At 42.8% G+C, this 23,467-nt stretch overlaps 1 protein-coding gene across 35 annotated transcripts in view; it reads right to left on the reverse strand.

The window, feature by feature from the left end:
* MSRA (methionine sulfoxide reductase A) overlaps positions 1–23,467 on the reverse strand; it is a 331,489-nt gene that overhangs the window by 288,684 nt on the left and 19,338 nt on the right. Inside the window, exon 2 of one of the 35 annotated variants that reach the window (XM_084829422.1) lies at positions 5,887–12,450. The exons of the other annotated variants lie outside the window; for them this stretch is intronic. The gene's annotated coding sequence lies outside the window, so the exon portion shown is untranslated. The remainder of the gene's footprint in view (positions 1–5,886; positions 12,451–23,467) is intronic. 35 annotated transcript variants of the gene reach the window in all.

Consider the following 23,467-nt stretch of genomic DNA (forward strand, 5'->3'; position numbering starts at 1 on the left):
AATTTTAAATTGAAATATATTGCCTGCACAGCAGACAGACTTACTTTCTAAAAAGTGGCCTTTGCAATACTTTACCACCACTATTGACAAAACAGTTACTCTTTTCATAACAGACCTATTGACACCTTCCAACAGAAAAGTATATATCTGATCAGACAGTCTTAGAATGCAATACTGTACACATTTACCTGAGAGTAATGGATTCAATGGAGCTTACATCTGAGTGGACATGCATAAGACTGCACTGTTACTTTCCATTTTAGTGAAATTGTGCTCAGAGACAGAAGCCCAAAATAATTTACATAAAACTCCGTTGTCCATTCTGAGTCACTAGAATAAAATTGTAAGTTAAAATACTTCATAATTAAGGGAAATTACAAAGAAGGCTTCATCATTCTAGGACACTGATTCTCAGCTGTACATCATATGATGCTACAATGAAGGTGCACAGCCACAAACATGGTGTAAAGCACAGCTATAGTATCATTTGCATTATCACTACTATCATTATTATTATTATTACTACTGCTTCATGTACAGTCAGGGCCAGAAATATTGGAACAAGGATAACTGTTTTGGCAGTTGGCCTCTGTATACCACCACACTGAAGTTGAAAGGAAACACACCCAGATGCGAGCGAAGTCAGGACTTTCAGCTGTAATTCAAGCGGTTTGACAGAAGTGGGGCACTAACCATTCAGGAAAGACAGCCAGTGGCATACACAAACACCCATCGTTGGTGGCCCATAAGTAATGGAACGAATGACTGACAAGCAGCTGCATGGCCAGGTGTGGCCTGTTTCCTAGGTACCCCATGACCCATCAAGCAGATGAAAGGCCTGGAGGTGGTTCTGAGTGTTACATTTGCATTTGGTAGCTGTTCACTGGAACTCCCAACATGAGGTCCAAGGAGGTGTCTATGCGAGTGAAGGAGGCCATCATTAGGCTGAGGAAACAAAATAAACCCATCAGAGAGATAGCAAAAACAGTGGGAGTGGCCAACACAACAGTTTGGAACATCCTGAAAAAGAAGGAATTAGCTGGCAAGCTCAGCAACAGCAAAAGGCCTGGAAGACCACAGAAGACAACTAAAGTGGATGACCACAGAATTCTGCTCATGGTGAAGAGGAACCCTTTTACAACATCTAGCCAGGTCAAGAACGCTCTTGAAGAGGTAGGCATGTTATTGTCAACATCTACAGTCAAGAGACGGCTTTATGAAGGTAAATACAGAGGTTTCACAACAAGGTGCAAACCACTGGTAAAGCTCAAGGACAGGCCAGATTAACCTTTGCCAGCAAACACCTGAAAAAGCCTGCCCAGTTCTGGAATAAGATTCTTTGGACTGATGAAACCAAGATTAACTTGTACCAGAATGATGGGAAGAGAGAAGTATGGAGAAGGAAAGGAACAGCTCATGATCCAAAGCATACCACATCATCTGTCAAACATGGTGGAGGCAGTGTTATGGCATGGGCATGTATGGCTGCCAATGGAACCGGGTCACTGGTGTTTATTGACGACCTGTCTGCTGATAAAAGCAGCAGGATGAATTCTGAAGTGTATAGAGCTATACTTTCTGCTCAGATGCAGCCGAATGCTGCCAAACTGATAGGACGCCGCTTCATATTGCAGATGGATAATGACCCCAACCCCTTCATGGCTCACTGCTTTGTTGTGGCGAAGGGGCTTGCGTAACTCAGTGAAGCCATAAGCTATGCCGTGCAGGGCCACCCAAGACGGACAGGTCATGGCAGAGAGTTCTGACAAAATGTGGTCCACTGGAGAAGGAAATGGCAACCCACTCCAGTATTCTTGCCAAGAAAACCCCATGGAACGAATCCAAGGCAAACCATTCAACATCACAGTTATTCAAGTCTATGCCCCAACCACTGATGCCGAAGAAGCTGATTTCTGCTTCATTGACTACGCTAAAGCCTTTGATTGTGTGGATCACAACAAACTGTGGCAAATTCTTAAAGAGATGGGGGTACCAGACCACCTTACCTGTCTCCTGAGAAACCTGTACGAGGGTCAAGAAGCAACAGTAAGAACCAGCCACGGAACAACCGATTGGTTCAAAACTGGGAAAGGAGTACGACAAGGCTGCATACTGTCGCTCTGCTTATTTAACTTATATGCAGAGTACATCATGAGAAACGCCAGGTTGGATGAATCACAGGTTGGAATTAAGATTGCTGGGAGAATTATCAACAACCTCAGATAAGAAGATGATACAACCCTAATGGCAGAAAGCGAAGAGGATCTAAAGAGCCTCTTCTAGAGGGTGAAAGAGGAGAGTGCAAAAGCTGTTTGAAACTCAACATTAAAATAACTCAGATCATGGCATCTGGCCCCATCAAGGCCTGGCATATGGAAGGGGAAGAAATGGAAGCAGTGACAGATTTTATTTTCTTGGGCTCCAAGATCACCGCAGACGGTGACTGTAGCCATGAAATTAAAAGACGCTTGCTCCTTGGGAGGAAAGCTATGGCAAACCTAGACAGCATAGTAAGAAGCAGAGATATCACCTTGCCGACAAAGGTCCGTCTAATCAAAGCTATGGTTTTCCCAGTAGTAACGTATGGCTGTGAGAGCTGGACTATAAGGAAGGCTGAGCACCGAAGAATTGATGCTTTCGAACTGCGGTGCTGAAGAAGACTCTTATGAGTCCCATGGACTGCAAGGAGGTCAAATCAGTCCATCCTAAAGGAAATCAACCCTGAGTGCTCATTGGAAGGACAGATACTGAAGCTGAAGCTCAAATATTTTGGCCACCTAATGCAAAGAGAAAACTCCTTGGAAAAGACCCTGATTCTGGGAAAGACTGAAGGCAAAAGGAGAAGGGGACGGCAGAGGATGTGATGGCTAGATTGCATCACTGATGCAATGAATATGGACTTGAGCACGCTCCGGGAGGGAGCGCAGGACAGGAAGGCCTGGCGTGCTATGGTCCATGGGGTCACGAAGAGTCGGACACGACTGAACGACTAAACAACAATGACCCCAAACATACAGCAAAAGCTACCCAAGAGTTTCTCAAGGCAAAGAAGTGGGATGTTCTTCAATGGCCAAGTCAGTCACCTGATCTCAACCCAACAGAGCTTGCTTTTCACTTACTGAAGACAAGACTGATGGCAGAAAGACCCACAAACAAGCCGCAGCTGAAGGCAGCTGCAGGAAAGGCCTGGCAAAGCATCTCGAGGGAGGAACCTCAGCATTTGGTCATGTCCATGGGTTCCAGACTTCAGGCAGTCATTGACTGCAAAGGATTTTCATCCAGGTATTAAAGGCGATCCTTCAGTTTGAAATGATGTTGGTTTGTTCCATTACTTATGAGCCACCAACGATGGGTGTGTGTGTATGCCACTGGCTGTACTTCCTGAATGGTTAGTGCCTCACTTTTGTCAAACCCCTTGAATTACAGCTGAAAGTCCTGACTTTGCTCCCATCTGGGTGTGTTTCCTTTCAACTTCAATGCGGTGGTGTAAAGAGGCCAACTGCCAAAACAGTTATCCTTGTTCCAGTATTTCTGGCCCTGACTGTATATCTGGTCTTTCCTCAAAGGAACTCAATATGACATACATAGTTCTCCTCCCTCCCCTCAACTTTATCCTCACAGCAATCCTTTGAGGTAGGTTAGGTTGAGAGACAGTGACTGCCCCAAGGTCACCCAGTGACAACCTCAAAGTTAAGTGGGGATTTAATCCTGGTACTCCCCAGTACTAGTCTAGCACACTAATCACTAAACTACATATAAGGCCCTACTGTCCTCAACTACTATAAAACCTTATTTGAAGACATAAGTGATGATTATGGAGGTCAAAGCCCATATCCCATTCCTACATAGTCATAAGAAACTAAGAAGAGCCATGCTGGATCAACCAAAGGACTATATATCCCAGCATTCTATTCCCACAGTGGCCAACCAAATGCCTCTGGGAAGCCCACAAGCAAGACCTGAGTGCAACAGCACCCTGTCACTTGCATTCCCCAGCAACTGGCACTGCCACCGCTAATGCAGGTGATATATAGCCAATCAAGGCTAGAGGCCACTGAGGGCCTTATCTTCCATGAATATATCCAACCCCCTTTTTAAAAAGTCCAAGATGATAGCCATCATCAATCATTCCTACCATTCCACATGGTGGGACCATAATAAACATGCTAAAATCAGGCTGAAAGATGATAATCCACTTTGTACATTAATAAAAATAAAGTGTCAGAGAAAATCATTCTTTTTAGGATAAAATGTTGTGTTCCCTCAAACACCCTGGATGATAACAACAAAAGCATTTAAACAGCATTCCAGACCATTCAAAATATGGTAAGTCCTTGTAGAAATTACAGTTTGTTAGTTCTCTGCATAAGAATGAAGGAAATATATGAGGTCGTAACACATGCCGCTTGATTAGACCCAACTGAAAACTGCTTTATATTTTTGCTCCAAACATACATCCTACCCTCATAAAAGTCTTATTGCTTGCTTTTTAAAAAGAATATAATAAAAGCTCTCAAATCCCTCCCATCTAGGTACAAGTTCTGTGGGTGGTTTAGCATAAAGAGCTCTAAGATCATTTCTCCTGCAGCAGCTATAAAATGTCACTTTATAGTCTTCAAAAACCTACACTGAGAACCTGCTGTTGGAATTCTCCCTCATTAATTGAGCTAAATAAGTCCCTGAAAAGCCTTTGGTAAAAGACACTAGATTGCATTAATTAATCATTTAATTTTCTTCTGATTTTTCTTCTACTCCCACAGGCAATCCCTGCTCTTCAAAGACATACACTGCAAAAGCTATGACTACAGTTCACTGGGATAGCCACAAGGCAAGATGAAGGGTCACATGTGGGGGCACTTGGATCCTATTTATTAGGATCATCTGCTATAAGACTGCTGCTGTTGAGGGCTACATAAACATTTAAAACCATGCCCCAAATTGGTTTCACATTGCAGAAGTATGTTTTTTAGAAATATGAAAGCAATGGCTTGGTGTAAATACAAGAGTGGCCAGCTGATTAAAGACATCTGAATTGATTAATCATATGATTGTAGTTGATCAATTAATCATTCAATTAGAACTACAATCCTATGCACACTTTCCTGGGAATAAGCCCCACGGAACACAATGGGATATTCTTCCAAGTAAATATAGACCCAGTTCACATGTAATGTAATCGCACAGCACAATCAACAAACCTACAACTCGGTTGATTGTAGGTTGTGGATTAAAAGCAGAAGTGGTGGGTGCACACGGTGGGTCACCCCCACTATTGGCCAGGTTGTTGGTTGTTGATTGTGAAGGTTAAATAATCCACAACTTGGGTTCCTTAAGGATGCCACCACTTAATTGGGTTCCTTAAGAATGCCACAAATTGGGTTCCTTAAGAAGGAAAAAAAGCAGAATATAAATGTAATAAAGAAATAATTGACCAAGTTGTAGGTTGTTGATCGTGACGTGCAAACCCAGAATGCTGGGCTGTTTAGGAGCTAAACAACCCAGTGGTTAACCCAACAACAAACCATGAGTTGTTGATTAAAAGCAGAAGGGAGGAACATGTGAGAGGCAGTCTGCTTGCTCACTCCGTCTAGTGAACAGCAAATTGTGGGTTAATTATCCCACGATTTGCCATTACACATGAACTGGGTCTATGTTTACTTGGAAGTATATCCTACTTGTGGATTAGATAACGCACAAATTGATGTTACATGCAACCTGGCCTAGCGTCTTCTGTACTAGAGTGGGGTAAAGGTGATCTATAGGTAAGGGAGCCAGTAGTGACTCCATTGTTGTGGACAGAACATTTATCTGGTAACCTCTGGATTACATACTTCTTCTAACCTGTACCGTTCCGCCAATTTAGATGGTCCACCACTAAAGACTTACGTATCTAGATGGTTTCCTGAGGTCTCTGTGGGAGTTTCTCACAGATTTGGCTGGTGTCCTTGCTGAGGCCTGGATGCCTCAGGCTGTTGAAACAATCATTCCTAAAGTGTCCTCAGCCAGACCATAGTGTCTTATTGACTTCTTGGTATTTCATTGACCTCAGAGGGATGAAACAGCAAGGTCCATGACTGGAATGCAGATGGCAGAAGACTCAAGGTGAATACACTTGTATTTGTTCACTTGTATTTGTTCCAACATATATGCCATAGTTTTGACAGAATCGGAGACAGATGTAGCCATAGGATTACCTGGTCAAGCTGTTAACATACTCTTCAGCTTCTGTAAACTGAGGATGTTGACAAGCTGTCTGAAAGACTGAGTGAGACCCACCTCCTGCTCTTTAGATCCATGTCCCTGCTCATCTGAAGTGGTCAATGTCTCATTAAGGGACAGGGTAGTTCCTGAGGCCCTGAAGGTAGCAGTAGCAAAACCATGAAGAAGCCAAGTTCAGATCCCTTGGCTTTGGAAAATTATCACCCAATTTCAAATTTACCATTCCTGAGCAAGGTTCTGGAGTGGATGGTGTCATATCAGCTCCAGGCAGTCTTGAATGACACTGATTATTTAGATTCATTCCAATCTGATTTCTGGCCTAGGACTGGAACAAGATCATGCCATAGATTCTATTTTTGTTGATGGTAATGTTGTTTTGGTGCTTGAAGTATTAGACATAATGAGTAGAGCTGGTTTCAAATTACTGATCACCTTTTCTCCACCTAACCTTACTCACAAAGTTGTTCCAATGATAAAATGTGCTACTACCATAAATGCTGGCATGAGCTCTGTGGAGGAAGGGTGGGTACAACTTCTCATAGTGATTCTTGTGCTGGGGGCAGGGGAAAGCAGTATCATTCTTGGATGATACTGATTTTGTGGAGCATTTCTATCTGGCTTCCAATCCAGTTTTAGGACTGAAATTATTTTAGTCACCCCGGGGATGACCTACACTACGGCAAGACAGGAAAGTACATTTGGAGTGCTGCTAGACCTCTCAGCAGCCTGCCTGTCTGCGTTGTGGGCAATGCTTTGCAATGGTTCTGCTCCTATCTGACTGGTCAGATCCAGAAGGCAATGTGGCTCGGAACCATGGCAGTTCTGCTACTCTGGTGTTCCATAAAGTTCTATTTTACCTTCCATGCTGTTTAATGAAACCACTACGGGAGGATATTAGGGGAGTGGAGTTGGGTGCCATCAATATTTGAATGAAATCCAGTTCTATTTGTCTTTTACATCTAACCTAACCATGGATTACTTGAAAAAGTGCATAGAGTCAGGAAGGGTCTGGATTAGAGCTAACACACTGAAGCTCAATCCATGTAAGACAGAGATGGTGTTGGTGAAAAGTTCATCAGTCCATGACTATGATATTCAGCCTGTGCTGGATGAAGTCATGTTCTTCCATAAGAAGCTGGTTCACAGTCTGGGGATGTTGCTTGACCCAGCTTTGCTGCTGGATGCTCAAGTAACCATAGAAGCTTGCAACACCTTTACCAGTTTCAACCGATATGCCAAATGTATCCCCTCATGGAGAAAGATGACATGGCCATGGTAATCCCTAGTCTAAACTACCATAATTAATTGTACATGGAGCTGCCCTTGGAAGACCATCTGAACATTACAGCTGGTTCAAATTGTGGCAGACGGACTGCAACTGATTACCATGAGCATATTATATCAGCATTAAAATATCTTTACTGGTTATCAGTTTGCTTTTCAGCTCAATTCAAGACAGGTATTAGCCATTAAAACCCTAAATGGCCTGACACTGGGGTATCTGAAGGATAATCTTCTCCATGTGTCCCCACCTCCTGAGGTTCAGCAGGTGGCTACTGGCAAGGGGGCCTTCTAAATGATGGCACCAAAATTGTGGAGTGCCCTCCGTAGACATGTTTCCCTAGTATTCTTTACTAACTTTTAGGCACCAGACAAAATCTGTCCTCTCAAGCTTTTAATGGAATTTAATTGTTTTAATATTATCTCCCTCCCTACCACCACCCATTAACTGAAAGTGATTTTATTACTATTTCCTTGTTTTTCTGCTGTTGCTAATTGTTTTTATGGATTATTGTTATGGGGTGGGGTTGTTTATTTTTAAATTTATTTTTGTGAGTTACCTTGAGACCTCATTAAGATGAGTTTTTAAAATAAATGAATGAATGGGAAGCCTTTTGATTTGCATCTATTTTCTGTTCTTAAACAGGAAAAAAATCCCTAAGGACTATACTAGTAGAGAAATTATCAGCATTCAGTCCCACCACCACCACTTCTCCATTATTTCAAAGTTAGCAAATGGTTCACCCATTAGTTCCTAATACTGGCACATAAAGAATATATGTATAAATAATGGTCATGTTCTTCAAAAGCATTACATTTTATTTTTGTCCCATTCCTATTTACTTTGAAGTAAGTTTTCCTGATGGCTTTTCCCAGTAAGGAGTGCTTGGTGGAGAGGGACTAACATCAAGGGGTTAAGCATTTCCACCTGCCTCACCCCACCCACCACCTTGGAGCCTAATAAAGCTTGCTGCTTAAAGACCAGTGCTGAAACGATTGTTTGGTGGGGAGGGACTAAGATTGAGTTAATCTTTACCTTCCCAGGTGAGAGCTAGGGAAGGAACTATGAGAGGAGACCCAGGTGAGAGCTGGGAGAAAGGAAGGCTGTCACAAGTGAGAGGTGTAACTGCCAACCTGTGCTTGTAGGCTAATTGTGGAGAAACTTCATGTGAAATGGATATTCATTTATATTTTTAAATATTTCTGTAATGTGTGTTATTCTCTCTCCTGTTTAGTGCTCAATTGTTAAATTAGTTTAGTTTATTTGTACTGTTTTATTGGATATTGTATGTACTGATATTTCTACCATGTATTTATCTGCCAACATTATGGTTATTTGTAATTGCTTCTATTGTATTTTATACTGTACAAATTACATTTACTCTTGTTTATTTGTTATTTTGTCAGCCTCTATGGGCACAATTTGTGGGAAAGTGGTATACAAATAAATAGATGATGATGATGATCTCAAAGGTACTTTATTTCAAGTTATGTATGCTTAGGGTTACTTCCATTTCCAGCATATCAGTGGCCTGATAAACTTTCAAATCAGAATGAGAATTATCATAAGAATATAATGATAGGATTACCCTTCAGAGATTTTTTCCAGTATCATTATTTGACTACAGTCTTGTCAAAATATAAATGTTTGAAAACTAAGGAGAAGAGCAATCGATTAGGGATTGGCAAATGGTTATAATCAATCAATAATGCTTCTCTTTTTTGGAAAGCAATAATCCAATCCAGATTTTAGTCCATACGCCAGATACACAAGAGTCCAAGCTCAATCTTCCTGGCTCCCACTTGGGTTTATTTGATGTGATTAATTTCAAAGAAGTCTATTTCACTCCCATGTTGAGAGTGTAATTTCAGACTGAGGACCTAGGCATATAGCTCTAATTGCTGAACTGCTCTGACAGATAAGAATTTCTCCCTAAGAGATCAATCCTATGGCTGCTAGGCAGTGTCTAGATGGCCAAAGGATTTTTCTGTTTCTGGCTAGGGCTCCGAGCTTGGGTCCCAGAAACCACGCTCTCCGCCCCCTCCCCCGCTGCCTCGTAGGCAGCACAGTTCCTCCCCATCTCCATGCTCATAACCGCAGTGTGAAGTGGGCAAAAAGGGGGCGATCCTGGGGGTGGGGAGGAGACCGTGGAAGCATCATTATGACACTTCCTCTGCACCTTCCGGCCTCCCCCCCTGCCACTCCAGTGTCCCCAGCTACACAGCCAAGAGCAGCTGTCTAGCCACAAATGCAGGGTGGCCAGAGCATGGAGGAGAGGATCCCCTCCATGCTCTGTCCGCCCCTGCATTGGATAGTCAGCCACCTCCGACTTCAGAGGTGGATGACTATCGTGACAGGATTGTGCCATAAATGTTCTACCTGAACTATCTCCCCCCACCCCCCAGACACAACTGGTTCCCCTCTTCCCCTTGCTCTTTTTGTTGTTGCTGAGAACTGGTGGGATATTTAATCTATATCCTTGCCTGGGCAAAAATTCATGTATTAGAAAATTCTCAAGAAAAAACAATTTTCTTGAAAGTTATTACTTTCTACCGTCACTAGTGGTTTTGCTTCTACACCTATTATTTTTTAACATATCAGAATTGATAAACAAATAGCAAATTATCAGTCAATCATCTAGAATTTGATCTTTACTACAGTGGCAGTAATATAGACATGATCCAAAGAGTTCATTGAGGTGCACCTCCATACTTGCTTCAGCATCAAAAAATGCTTTGCTATAGGAAGGATTGCTGCTTGGAAGAAGGCTAAGAGTTCCGCTGGGTGCATGGAGACAGGCACTGCTCTGATTTGCTGAGCTATCGTTTAGAGTTATGCACATGAGCCTCCAGGCTTGTGTGCTGCCCACTCCTGTCACCTCTTCCAACATGACCATGAGAAGACTGGTGGCTTTTGCTTTCGCTTTCAACTAACCACATTGCGCATTATGTTCAAACCCAGAAAAATTAGGTTAGTGTTAATGGGGGGGGGGGGGCTTCACATCCTGACTTGTTTCCATGTATCATATTTAACAATAACAATCATTTGTATGCAATTACTTGTTATATCTGAACTCAACTGTTTAAAAAAGGAAGAGAAAGGAAGTCCTACCCCCTCCAGAACAGTGTGAATACCACTTAAATGAACAGATGAATCACCCACAACCATTATCTCTATCTTGTCTGGATTGAATCTCAGGTTTATTGACCCTCATCCAATCGATTTTCCTGCGCAAGTACTGATTCAGAACATCAACTGCCTCACTTGTATTAGATAAAAAGGAGAGGAAGAGCTGGGTGTCATCCACATATTGGTTATACCTCAACTAAGGATGGTGGCAAAGTCTAGTTGGGGGCTCAAGCTCAGTGGATTACTGCCAGCTCAGCACCCCAGACTGGAGTCCACAGACTGCCATGCTTGCCTGACTTGGCATGTGCCAACTTGCACAAGTATGGTGGGCCCCACTGCTCCGCTGAACCACCATTCTGCACAAAATGGTGGTTTGGCCTTTTCTGTAAAGGCCAATTTTACATAAATGGCGGCCATAAAGAGGCCCATTTATGCAACACTACAGGCATACATGGTCTTTTTAGACCGTTTACACTTGTAATAGTGCGTAAATGGGCCTCTTTACGGAAAATTACTGAAAAGGCTGAGCCACCATTTTGCGCAGAATGGTGGCTCAGCGGAGGAGTGGGATGCTACGCGCCACTCACTGGGCACCCACGGAAAGCCTGGAAGGTCACCACACAAGGCAAGCAGTGTCAAGTATCTGGTGGGGGTCTGGTGAGCAGCTCAGATGGGGGGTGAGTTCCCTAGCCCCAATCCATATCGGCAAATGATCTCTCCCACTGATTTCATAAAGATGTTGAAAGCATGGGGGATAAAATAAGAGCCCTGAGCACAGCTGCCATGGGGCAGAGCAACAACCCCCCAGCATCACCTTCTGGAATAGACCATTCAAGTAGACGCAGAGCAATTGCAATTCAATGTCCCCACATCCCAACTCAGACAGCCTGTCCAGAAGGATATTATGGCCAATGGTATTGAAAGCCACAAAGAGGTTTAAGAGAACCAACAGGGTCACATTCCCCCTGCCCATCCCTCTCTTGGCACAGGCAAGATAATTTCTGTTTCAGAACTAGGCCTGAAATTGGATTGAAATGGATCTAGAAAATCAGTTTTACCCAAGAGTGTTTGGAGTTGATCAGTGGCCATTCACATGAGCACCTTGCTCAGGAAGAGGATGCTAAAAGTGGGGTACAAATCGACAATGAAATGAAAGGAGTCTCTGGGGAGACACTAAACCTGGTTGCATGTAACGCCAACCCATAGGTTGTTTAACCCTTCAGTTGTCGGAGTTGCTCATATACACACAACCTCCCATCCACCCACCACTTCTACTTTGAATTTGTACCTAGGGGTGCCCTGGAACTCTGGTTGTTGAGGGGGAAACTACATTTTTTTTATTTTGGACACCAAATACAAAGCAGAAACGGGAAGCAGGCAGGAGGCAGAGCGCTCACTCATTCCTGTGCGAACCAGGTCTAAAATATTATTGTCTCCTTGCAAGCAGAACAGCTGGAGAAGCGGGGAAACAGCCTTAACCACAGTTGGCTGAGTGCAGATGTAATACATCACATGGTTTGCAACCTCACTTCAAACCATAGTTTCACATCCTAGTTTTTACGATCAATCATTATTCAGGTAAACATTTAGTTAATGTTTATTCATAAATATTAAATCAATAAGCAAAGAGATAATAAAACACAACACCTACGCTAAGAGGGGTAATTTCCCAGGAAATGCTCCTACGCTACCCCCATCGAATCTGTGGGGATTGAGCAACAGCATTGTAATGTTTTAATACTTTTTCATAAATCCTATTGATTTCAAGGAAACTTACCTAGGAGCTATTCTGGTTTGACTGGGTTACATTCAAAATAGTACTACAAAAAAGATAAAGCTTTTCAGTGTAAAATAGCACTTTGCAATTTCACAAACTCATCCCATATTATAGGATCCGTATCTTTTTAAAAAATTCAAAAAATGTAGTTATTACTATTCAACTGGTTCGCTGAAAAATTGAGAAAAGTTTCATACAAAAATTCAAGAATTTGGGGATGTTAACATTCAATGTACACTTGTGTCACCCCCGTCTGAGAATACAGGATCACTCCCTAGCAACCAATTCGACTCAAAAAAGTTTTGTTTAAAAGTTTTGAAATAAAAAATTAATTAAATGCTTTGGAAAGGATGACTAGAATGTGAATGCATCTCGCATGTGTACTTCAAGGTATGTATCAAATGGATTGCTTAGTACACATAAAATATTAAATAGAACTACATTAGTAAAAAAAAAAATCCCTTGGGATATATTCAAATATTTTTGTTTAGAATTTGTAAGCAATAATAGAATTTAGTGTTTTCAAAACAAAGGGCACAATCCAATATGCTCAACAACACAATCCAATACAGATCTACCCAGAAGTAATTCCTATTAGGTTCAACCGGGGTTACTCCCAGGTAAGTGGATAAAGGACTTACGTCCAAGGAACATCCCCAAAATATGTTTTTTAATGACATTCTTATCAAAATGAACCAGTTGAAAGGTAATAACTAAATTTTTGAACTTCCAAGAAAACATGTACAAGACTGGACTGTCAATCCCATTCATTTCAATGGAAGAGTTAAGCGTGTGTTTAAATCCCCCCATTCAAATCAATGGGATTGTAAACTGCTTAACTTAGGTTAGATTGTGCCTATGTTATATAACGTTACGACAAATTATACAAAATCTGGGAAGATAAAATTAATTATGATTACTCAAACCTTATAAAATATAGTAAAATCTATATAAGCATAAAATCCATTTTAGAAAATGAAACACTTTTCATGCCAATGCTTCCTTTCCAAAAATTACATGGGGTCTTAACAAAGGCAACCTTTATATGTCTATCCAAACAAGCCATTTAGACAAATGCTACATTAAAAATAAAAAGAGCTCTGCGGCAGCATTTGATTTACTGTAATGTGTCTGGGAATTATGCAGCAAAACAAGCTTTTTACAACTTCTTATTAAATCCTTTTCAAAAAATAAAGCAATCAACTGCTATACTGTATAAATGTAAACCTCAAGCTATTTTTGGCCCCTAATAGTCCAATCCTAAACTCATTGCTCATAGAAACGTTCTGTTGATTTCAAGCAAATTAACTTCTGTGTGCTTAGGTTCACAGCTGTAATATAAACAATACTATGTAAGTTCAGAACCTTGTAAATACTTTCACAGAGATTTTCACCACAGCTAGTCAGAGGTTTTTTATAAACTGAATGAAAGCTGTTTAAAGGTAAGAAACTTTATTCTAACAGCTGGTGGCACAAATGAACAGTATTATCTTTCAAAAATGTTCACCAACTATTTAAATAAAGAGGACCCCTACCAACCTGCCATTACTCTCTGAATTAATAATAAAGGGCAGAAGCAAAATAATCCCAGGCCTAATTGACAAGATACTCATGTGTTTCTTAGCACAAAACGTGGGGGGAAAAAACAACCCTATTCCTCAATGTCCTGAAGATCCACTTTTAAGAGAAAATTAGTGCAATCCTATACATGTCTACTCAGAAATAAGTCCCACTTTGTTCAATGCAACTTACAAGTAAGTGGGTATAGGACTGCAGCCAATGTATCCAATTCCATAACTAAAAACACAATGAATCTGATTTTCAGTCATTATTTAACCCAATCAAATTAAACAATTAATTGTGTGTGTGTGTGGGGGGGGGGTTCTAGCAAATATCTCAATCACAGATACAGAAACTACTAACCAAAAACTTTTCCCATCCGGAATGATCAGCCCAAATTCCATTTCCTGCCACCGTCAAACCATGACAGAAGTAACTTTTTTCCCAACTTGTTAGAATTTGCTCCTGTAGTAAACAATTCACTGATCTCAAAAGTCCCTTATAAAAAGTATATCCGAAAATTGTTTTCAGGCAATAACAAAAATGCCATCTTCCTAGCTTCTTGTTTGTCTTCAAGCAGACTGGTGCCTCCAAGCTCAACATCCTTGTCTTCCCTGATGTCACTAATTGAAGGGGAATGTACTTGGAAGAGGAGAAAACACTGAAAATAAATGCTGTTGCTTTAAGAAAACTCTTACATTAGGGTTTAAACTATAATTTTGCTTTACAGAAGATTCGGGGACAGATCTTAGAGGAGGGCTCCTTTAAAGTTAACATTTGCAATATATTATGAAGTTGGAAGAAAGAAAAACTTCTACTTTCAACCAAATCCCCCCAAAACATCAAGCTTGATTTTAAAAGCATATTAAAGCCAACAGCAACTTTCATTCTGCAAACTTATGAAATCCTTTTTTATTTAGAAATTTTCTGCTTTAGAACCTTCCACTCCTGCCCCCCAACCCCCACATCTTGAAAGCTTATTATGCATACAAAATTCAAATACCGTACGCATTATCCTATATTTATAGAACAAACACTGTGATGGCTTCTTTAAGAAAGGCTGCTATCTCCTATAGCACTGGTGACCAAATGTTAATGTATCGCCATTAAAAAAAAAAGCCCAAGCAACTTTAATAACCTTCTAAGTTTGTAAACCAGAAACTTCTGCGTTTTGCTGTATCCCAAGATGGTTTTCTTTCCTGAAGCTCAAACCGAGAAAGCAGACAAAAGAAGCCGATTTGACTGAACTGTGCCAAGTCTTGCCTTTTTTCCCTTTCTTCAGCTCGCTCTTGCTCCCAGCATGGCAACCTTCCCAAGCAGTCTTGGCAGAGCTCCAGCCGGTGCCAGGCGTCAGGAGTCCTTGTTTCCAATTTCCTTTGCGCACATATATTATATTTTAACCAAAATTGTTGGTCACATCCTAGCAGCAGCAGCCCTTTATCCTGCCAAATCACCATACAGACTTCATGGTTTTGTACACTGCCCAATGATAACAAAAAAATTTAGTCAGTAGTCCTGGAGAACTGAAAGCTATGCACCATTCAGCGATAAGAAATGTCTTCTCTAGAAATGTCGGCAGGCAATACATAAACATGCTGAGTTTCTTTTGAAGGAGGTTCTACCCATAACATTAAGAAGCACAGAATATCATATTAAAATTAGGCGTTCATTGTCACTGGGAGATAACAGTGGAACGAGCCCCAGAATAGGAAACATATTGATTTAAATTAACTGCATGCCGAAAACTCAATTTACAAGCCTTTTGTGTTTTCTAAGAGAAACCAACATATGTTGAAATCTTCGTCATTGAGTCTCATCTGGTTGGGTATAACTATGGAAGAAAGACTAGAAACTGGAGGTATGGCAGTAACATGCTACAAGACCCAGTGCAGTGTAGTGGTTAGAGTGTTGGACTGGGACGTGGGTGACCTGGGTTCTAATCTCTAATTGGTCATGAATCTACAATTAGTTCTGAAGATGTGTGTGAGACTAGTAACCAGCACTGGCTGCTATGAACACATTTCAACAGTGTTCCATCATCTTCACTGGGTCCTAGTCCATTGCCAGGCCCAACTCAAAGTGCTGGTTTTGACAACTTGGGACTGGAGTACTTGAAGGGCTGCTTCTCTCCACTTGTACCCACCTGGATGTTAAGAGCTGCTTTCAGGTCATTTCCCCAGGTGCTTCCTCCAGGTGAGGTGTGGAAAATGTATACTGGAGAAATCATGGCTGCTGGAAAAAGGACCCTCCTGAGAGAGGTTCATCCCGTGCCTACTATTTTGTTATTCTGGCACCAAAGACCTTTTTTATTTCCCCAGGCCTTTTAATCAGCTTTAGCTTGAAGCTGCTTTTACTCTCAACTGCTTATTTTTATGCAGCAATATATTTTTATTGTTACATGATTTACTGGTAATGTATTTTACTTTGATTCTATCCTTTAGTGTGGGCCACCCTGAGAAGCTTATTATAGGGCAGCCTATAACTACAGATCTATTTTTTAAATGCAGTAGCCTCTGAATCCACTATCCATCCAATAAAAATGTGTGACAATATTGGCAAAAATCAAGCAGGTTAAAGCCCCTGAGATCCACTAGTGATGGCAGTTTCTTAAAGGTTAAGTGTAGCAATCTTTATCTCATTTATCTTTACAACACACCCGTGCAAATCCTTTATTATTTCCATTTTACAGATGAGGAAGTGAGGCTCTCCACAGACAATTTTTAAGAGTAGCTAAAATACTGTTCATATAACACTGTACATGAGGCTTCACTTACATAATCGGAAGGTCCTGGACTCAGAAAGAAGGAGTGGGTGGGGCACAGAATAAAGTATAATGCAACAGGTATGACACTGGCTTTAGACATCAGCCATTTTCAAATTCAAATCCCTGCTTAGCCACAATACTTAGTGACTTGCCCGAGGTTGCTCATCACATGTTTTTATGTTTCTCTATGTTTTTATGTAAATTGGCTTTACACTTTGTAATTGTTTTTAATCTTTGTAAACCACCCAGAGAGCTTCAGATATGGGGCGGTATAGAAATGTAATAAATCATCATCATCTCTAAGCATGGTATCTCTTAGGGCCAAAACAGATGTGACATTAAGCTGGGGAGCACAATCAGGATGGCAGCTTGCGGAGATGGGATTTAAGTATTCCCCACGTGCCACAGTCCCAATCACGCATATACAGGGACACACACTTGATCTGGTTTTCTCGACTAGGCAGGAAGATGGTGATCTGAAAGTGGAGGAATTAACAGCTGTCCCTTTGTCATGGTCAGATCACTTCCTGCTGAGGTTTAGACTCCTGGCAGCCTTCCCCCTCTGCAAGGGTGGGGGACCTATTAAAATGGTCCACCCCCAGAGATTAATGGATTCTGATGGATTCCAGAGGGCTCTGGGGGATTTTCCTGCTGGTATGGCTGGTGCTCCTGTCGAAGCCCAGGTCGCTCTGTGGAATGCAGAGATAACTTGGGCGGTTGACACGATTGCGCCCAAGCGCTTTCTCACTTTGAGCAAAGCCCAGCCAGCTCCTTGGTATATACCTGAGCTGAGGGCAATGAAGCAAGAGGGGAGATGGCTAGAACGCAGGTGGAGGAAAACTCGTGCTGAGTCTGACCAAACACAGGTAAGAGCCCACTATCAAGCCTACTCTGTGGTGGTGAGGGTGGAAAAGAGACAGTCCTTTTCCACCAGCATTGCATCTTCTCAGTGTTGTCCAGCAGAGATTTTCAGAGTGGTTCGCGGCCTGTTACATTCTGGGCCAGGGCAAGAGACGGGTGGAACCCTCGGTGGCACGCTGTGACGAGTTTGCACGGCACTTTGAGGATAAAGTCGCTCAGATTCGTCATGAATTGGTTGTTGTTTATTCGGTCAGTCGCTTCCGACTCTTCGTGACTTCATGGACCAGCCCAGAGCTTCCTGTCAGAGCTTCCTGTCAGCCAGAGCTTCCTGTCAGCCGTCGCCACCCCCCGCTCTCCCAAGGTCAAGTTTGTCACCTCCAGAACTGGAATTCTGAATTGGAATTGCCCATGAATTGGACACCACGATTAATGCAGTTCCATTGGTAGAGGAGTTCAGAGCACCGTCTGGTCCAGTTTTATTGGATGAGTTTCAGTTACTGAGGCCTGAGGATGCGGACAAGGTACTTGGCCAAGTCCGATTGACCACTTGTGTGGTTGACCCTTGCCCTTCATGGCTTATTAAATCAAACAAGGAGGGGAGGTTGTAAATTCCTCCTTGAGAGAGGGAGTGGTGCCTGCCACTTTAAAAGAGGCGGTAATTAGACCACTCCTGAAAAAGCCTAACCTGGACCCAGAGGATGTTAATAATTATAGGCCAGTGGCCAACATCCCCTTCCTGGGCAAGGTGCTTGAGCGGTGGTTGTAGGGCAGCTCCAGGCACTCTTGAATGAAACGGATTATCTAGATCCATTTCAATCCGGCTTCAGGCCTGGTTTTGGAACAGAAACTGCCTTGGTCGCCCTGTGGGATGACCTCTGCCGGGAAAGGGACAGGGGGAGTGCGACCCTGTTGATTCTTCTGGACCTCTCAGCGGCTTTCGATACCATCGACCATGGTATCCTTCAGGATAGGTTGTCTGGGTTGGGAGTTGGAGGCACTGCACTACAGTGGTTCCGCTCCTACTTAGATGGCCGATTCCAGAAGCTGGTGCTGGGGGATTATTGCTCTGTGCCATGGCAATTGTGCCATGGGGTTCCACAGGGCTCTATTTTATCCTCTATGCTGTTTAACATCCACATGAAACCGCTGGGGGAGGTTATCCAGAGGTGTGGGCTGAGGTGCCATCCATATGCATATTGACACCCAGCTCTACCTCTCTTTCTCATCAAAACCAGGTGAGGCAGTGGCTGTTCTGAATCAGTGCCTGGGCACGGTAATGGACTGGATGAGGGCCAATAAACTGAAACTCAATCCAGACAAGACGGAGGTACTGTTAGTGGGTGGTTCGGCTGCCCGGCTAGGTGATATTCAACCTGTTCTGGAGGGGGTTGCACTCCCCCTAAAGGATCACGTTCGTAGTTTGGGGGTGCTCTTGGATCCAGAACTGTCACTTGAGGCACAGGTGAACTCAGTGGCACAGAGCACTTTTTATCAGCTTAGGCTGGTATACCAACTACGCCCTTATCTGGACAGAGAGAGCCTAGCTACAGTTCTCCATGCTCTGAGAACTTTTTGTCTGGATTACTGCAATGCGTTATACATGGGGCTGCCTTTGAAAACGGTCTGGAAACTTCAGCTGGTCCAAAATAGGGCAGCAAGATTGTTAACAGGGACTGGCCTGCGAGCTCATATTACGCCAGTACTTTTTCAGCTGCACTGGCTGCCAGTCCATTTCCGGGCCCGATTCAAAGTGCTGGTATTAACATTTAAAGCCCTTAACGGCTTGGGGCCAGGTTACCTGAAGGATCGCCTCCTCCCATATGTGCCTGCCCGGGCCTTAAGATCATCGTCAGCGGCCCTCCTCCGTGAGCCCCTGCCAAAGGAAGTGAGGCGGGTGGCTACTAGGAGGAGGGCTTTTTCTGCTGTGGCACCCCGGCTCTGGAATGAGCTCCCTGGTGAGGTTCGCCTGGCACCTACATTGTATTCCTTTTGGTGCCAGGTGAAGACCTTTTAATTTTCCCAGGCATTTTAGCATTTTAGCTTTCTAAACTTTTAGCTTTGCTGTTTTAAATTTGTATTTTAAACTCCTGCACTGCTGCTAGGTTTTATTGTGGTTGTATTGTTATATTGTGGTTTTAATGTTCTGTATATTTTAAACTGTTTTACTGTGTGCTGTTTGGTTTTAATTTTTGTGAACCGCCCAGAGAGCTTCAGCTATTGGGCAGTATAGAAATGAAATAAATAAATAAAATCTCACCAAAAAGCTAATATTAGCCCAGGCCCGAAGAGAAAAAAGCTGTTGTGGCCCTTAGACAGTAGTTGTGATGACAAATGAGACAAGGCTTGTAAACACTTCGTATATAGAGAAACGTTCTGGAAAATGAGATATTAATAACAATGTTCATCAGGAGCATCTGATTTAAGATCGTTTATAACAGATTATATCCAGAGTGAGAGAACAGACCCACTGAAATCAATGAAACATAACTCAGTCATAACTTAAGCCCCATTGATTCAATGGGTTCACTCTAAGCATGTCTAAATTTGGGTCCATCCCAATATAGTTACACTCACATAACTGTCTCAACAATGCACTGGTCCTTACAAACAATGAGGCATTAATGCCTTGGTTTGTAAGGATGTCTATATTACCTATTACTAGCTCCTGGGCAGGGCAAGGCAAAAGAAAAGACCTTCAGACAAAGTGGTCTCTCAGCCACAAAAGTTAGGCTACCATGAATTGGTTAGTCTTTAAAGCAGGAGTGTCAAACCTCTTTCAGCCTGAGGACTGAATTGCATTTCAGAGAAGCTCTGGGGAGCCACACTCCAGTGCGCGGGACCGAGGCACAAAGGGGAGGAGCCAAAAATCCAAGCATGTTTTAGCTTAAAACTCTTACTGGAACACAGGAAGCTGCCTTATACTGAATCAGACCATTGGGCCAATTAGCCCATTAATGTCAAGCCCCCTTATACCAAAGCAGACCATTGGGCCAATTAGCCCGTTAATGTCGAGACTGACTGGCAGCAACCCTCCAGAGTTTCAGGCAGGAATTTTTCCAGCCCTACCTGGAGATGACGGAAATTGAACCTGAGACTTTCTGCATGCAAACCATGTGCTCTACCACTGAGCCATGGCACCTGTCAGTAACTAAGCTTTAAGAGAGGCATTTCAACTTTTAGAATGGGGAAAAACCTGCACAAAGGCCAGGAAACTACCAAACAATTGGTGGTCAGAGGAAAGGGGCATGACCATCTGGGGAACCTTGAAGGGCCAGACTGGGACCTAAAGTAGGACAGATTTGGCCCACAGGCCTGAGGTTTGACACTTCTGCTTTCCATAGACCTCTAGCTTGTTTTGGCTTCCCAAATATATTTAAAGTGAAATCCAACACAGCTTAATTAAGGTCTGTGGATTTCAATACAAACTGAGGATGAAACACTACACACAATTACCTGGGAATAAGCCTCATTGAACTCAACATGGCTGATGTCTGAACTGACATGTATACAACTGCACTACTAGTGAACTTATCTGTGTCCTTGGATATTACCTTAGCCACTCATCAGTACTGTATATTAGGGAAGAGATTCTAACTCAGTTGTGGACTTTCCATATAAGCAATATTCCAAGATGAATACCCAGTAGTTCCATCCAAGAAATCTCAGTACAAATTTCTAGAAACCTTAAATGTATTGACTGATTTCCAAAGAAGAAACCTGGCATTATGGAAAAGTAAAAAAAAAATGTGCAAAACTTAGGGAGCAACCCTACTGAGATAGTCAGCAGCCTCCAAAGTCGGAGGCTGCCGAGTATCCAATGAAGGGTGGCAGCAGCACGGAGACAATCCTCATCTCAGTGCTTTGGCTACCCTGCATTCTTGGTTAGATGGCCAATTTTGGCTGTCCAGCCACAGCTTTGGGGAGGGGGAGGGAAAGAGGCCACACAGCACATAGGAAGATGTGTAACACAGCCTCCAGAGTCTCCTCCCCTCCCCACCCCCAGGACCACCCCCTTTTCCCAGTCTCCACACTCCATTTCCGAGTGCGGAGACATAGCTGGCATGGAGAGAACTGTGCCAGCTACAAGCAGTGGGAGGGAGCAGGGAGCACAGTTTCTGGGAAGTGCATTCAGAGCCCTGGCTCTAACCTCGGTTCCCAGAAATTGAAAAATCCCATGGCCTTCTAGGCACTGTCTAGTAGCCATAGGATTGCTGCCTCCGTTGCTTAACAAGTCTGAGTTATATTTATTACTTTAAACACCCCAATCTTAAGCACATCTTCCTATAGGTAAATCCCATTTATTTCAGTGGGATGTCCTTCCAATTAAATGCTCTTAGGATTGTGGCCTGAAATGACAATTGTGTTCTATATCATTTGTTGGCACATTAGAGTGGTTTAGTGCGTGTATAGATATGTATATTTTTCTTTGGGATGGATTGAGTTGCTGCCTCCTGAACAATGTTACGGACCTCCGTCCATAGTTCCTCAGGCACTCTGTCTATCAGGTCTAATCCCTTAAATCTATTCCTCACCTCCACTGTGTATTCATAAGGGATATGATTGAGGTCATACCTGAACGGTTTAGTGGTTTTCCCTACGTTCTTCAATTTAAGCCGAAATTTTGCAAGAAGCAGCTCATGATCTGAGCCACAGTCAGCTCCAGGTCTTGTTTTGACTGACTGTATGGAGCTTCTCCATCTTTGGCTGCAAAGGACATAATCAATCTGATTTCGATATTGACCATCTGGTGACGTCCATGTGTAGAGTTGCCTCTTGTGCTGTTGGAAAAGAGTGTTTGCTATGATCAGCATGTTCTCTTGGCAAAACTCTATTAGCTTTTGTCCTGCTTCATTTTGTACACCAAGGCCATGCCTGCCTGTTATCCCGGTGATTTCTTGACTTCCTACTTTAGCATTCCAATCCCCTATGATGAAGAGGACATCTTTTTTGGGTGTTCGTTCTAGAAGGTGTTGTAGGTCTTCATAGAACCGATCAACCTCAGCTTCTTCAGCCTCAGTGGTTGGGGCATAGACTTGAATTACTGTGATGTTGAATGGTTTGCCTTGGATTCGTACTGAGATCATTCTATCATTTTTAAGATTGTACCCCAGTACTGCTTTTCCCACCCTTTTGTTGACTATGAGTGCTACTCCATTTCTTCTAAGGGATTCTTGCCCACAATAGTAGATATGATGGTCACCTGAATTAAATTCGCCCATGCCTGTCCATTTTAGTTCGCTGATTCCCAAGATGTCGACGTTCAATCTTGCCATCTCATGTTTGATCACCTCCAGCTTACCTTGATTCATTGATCTGACATTCCAGGTTCCTAAACAATATTGTTCTTTACAGCATTGGACTTTCTTTTCACCACCAGACACATCCACAGCTGAGTGTCCTTTCGGGTTTGGCCCAGCCACTTCACTCTTTCTGGCGCTACTTGGAAATACCCTCTGCTCTTCCCCAGTAGCATATTGGACACCTTCTGACCTGAGGGGCTCATCTTCCGGCGTCATATCTTTTAGCCTTGTGATACGTTCCATGGGGTTTTCTTGGCAAGAATACTGGAGTGGGTTGCCATTTCCTTCTCCAGTGGACCACATTTTGTCAGAACTCTCTGCCATGACCTGTCCGTCTTGGGTGGCCCTGCACGGCACAGCTTATGGCTTCACTGAGTTACGCAAGCCCCTTCGCCACAACAAGGCAGTGATCCAAAGAAATCGAGGAAAACAACAGAATGGGAAAGACTAGAGATCTCTTCAAGAAAATTGGAGATCTCAAGGGAACATTTTGTGCAAAGACGGGCATGATAAAGGACAAAGAAGGCAGGGACCTAACAGAAGCAGATGAGATTAAGAAGAGGTGGAAAGAATAC

The sequence above is a fragment of the Heloderma suspectum genome, chromosome 1 (assembly GCF_057233095.1).
Source record: "Heloderma suspectum isolate Gila_16-S chromosome 1, 16-S_ref, whole genome shotgun sequence".
NCBI lineage: Eukaryota > Metazoa > Chordata > Lepidosauria > Squamata > Helodermatidae > Heloderma > Heloderma suspectum.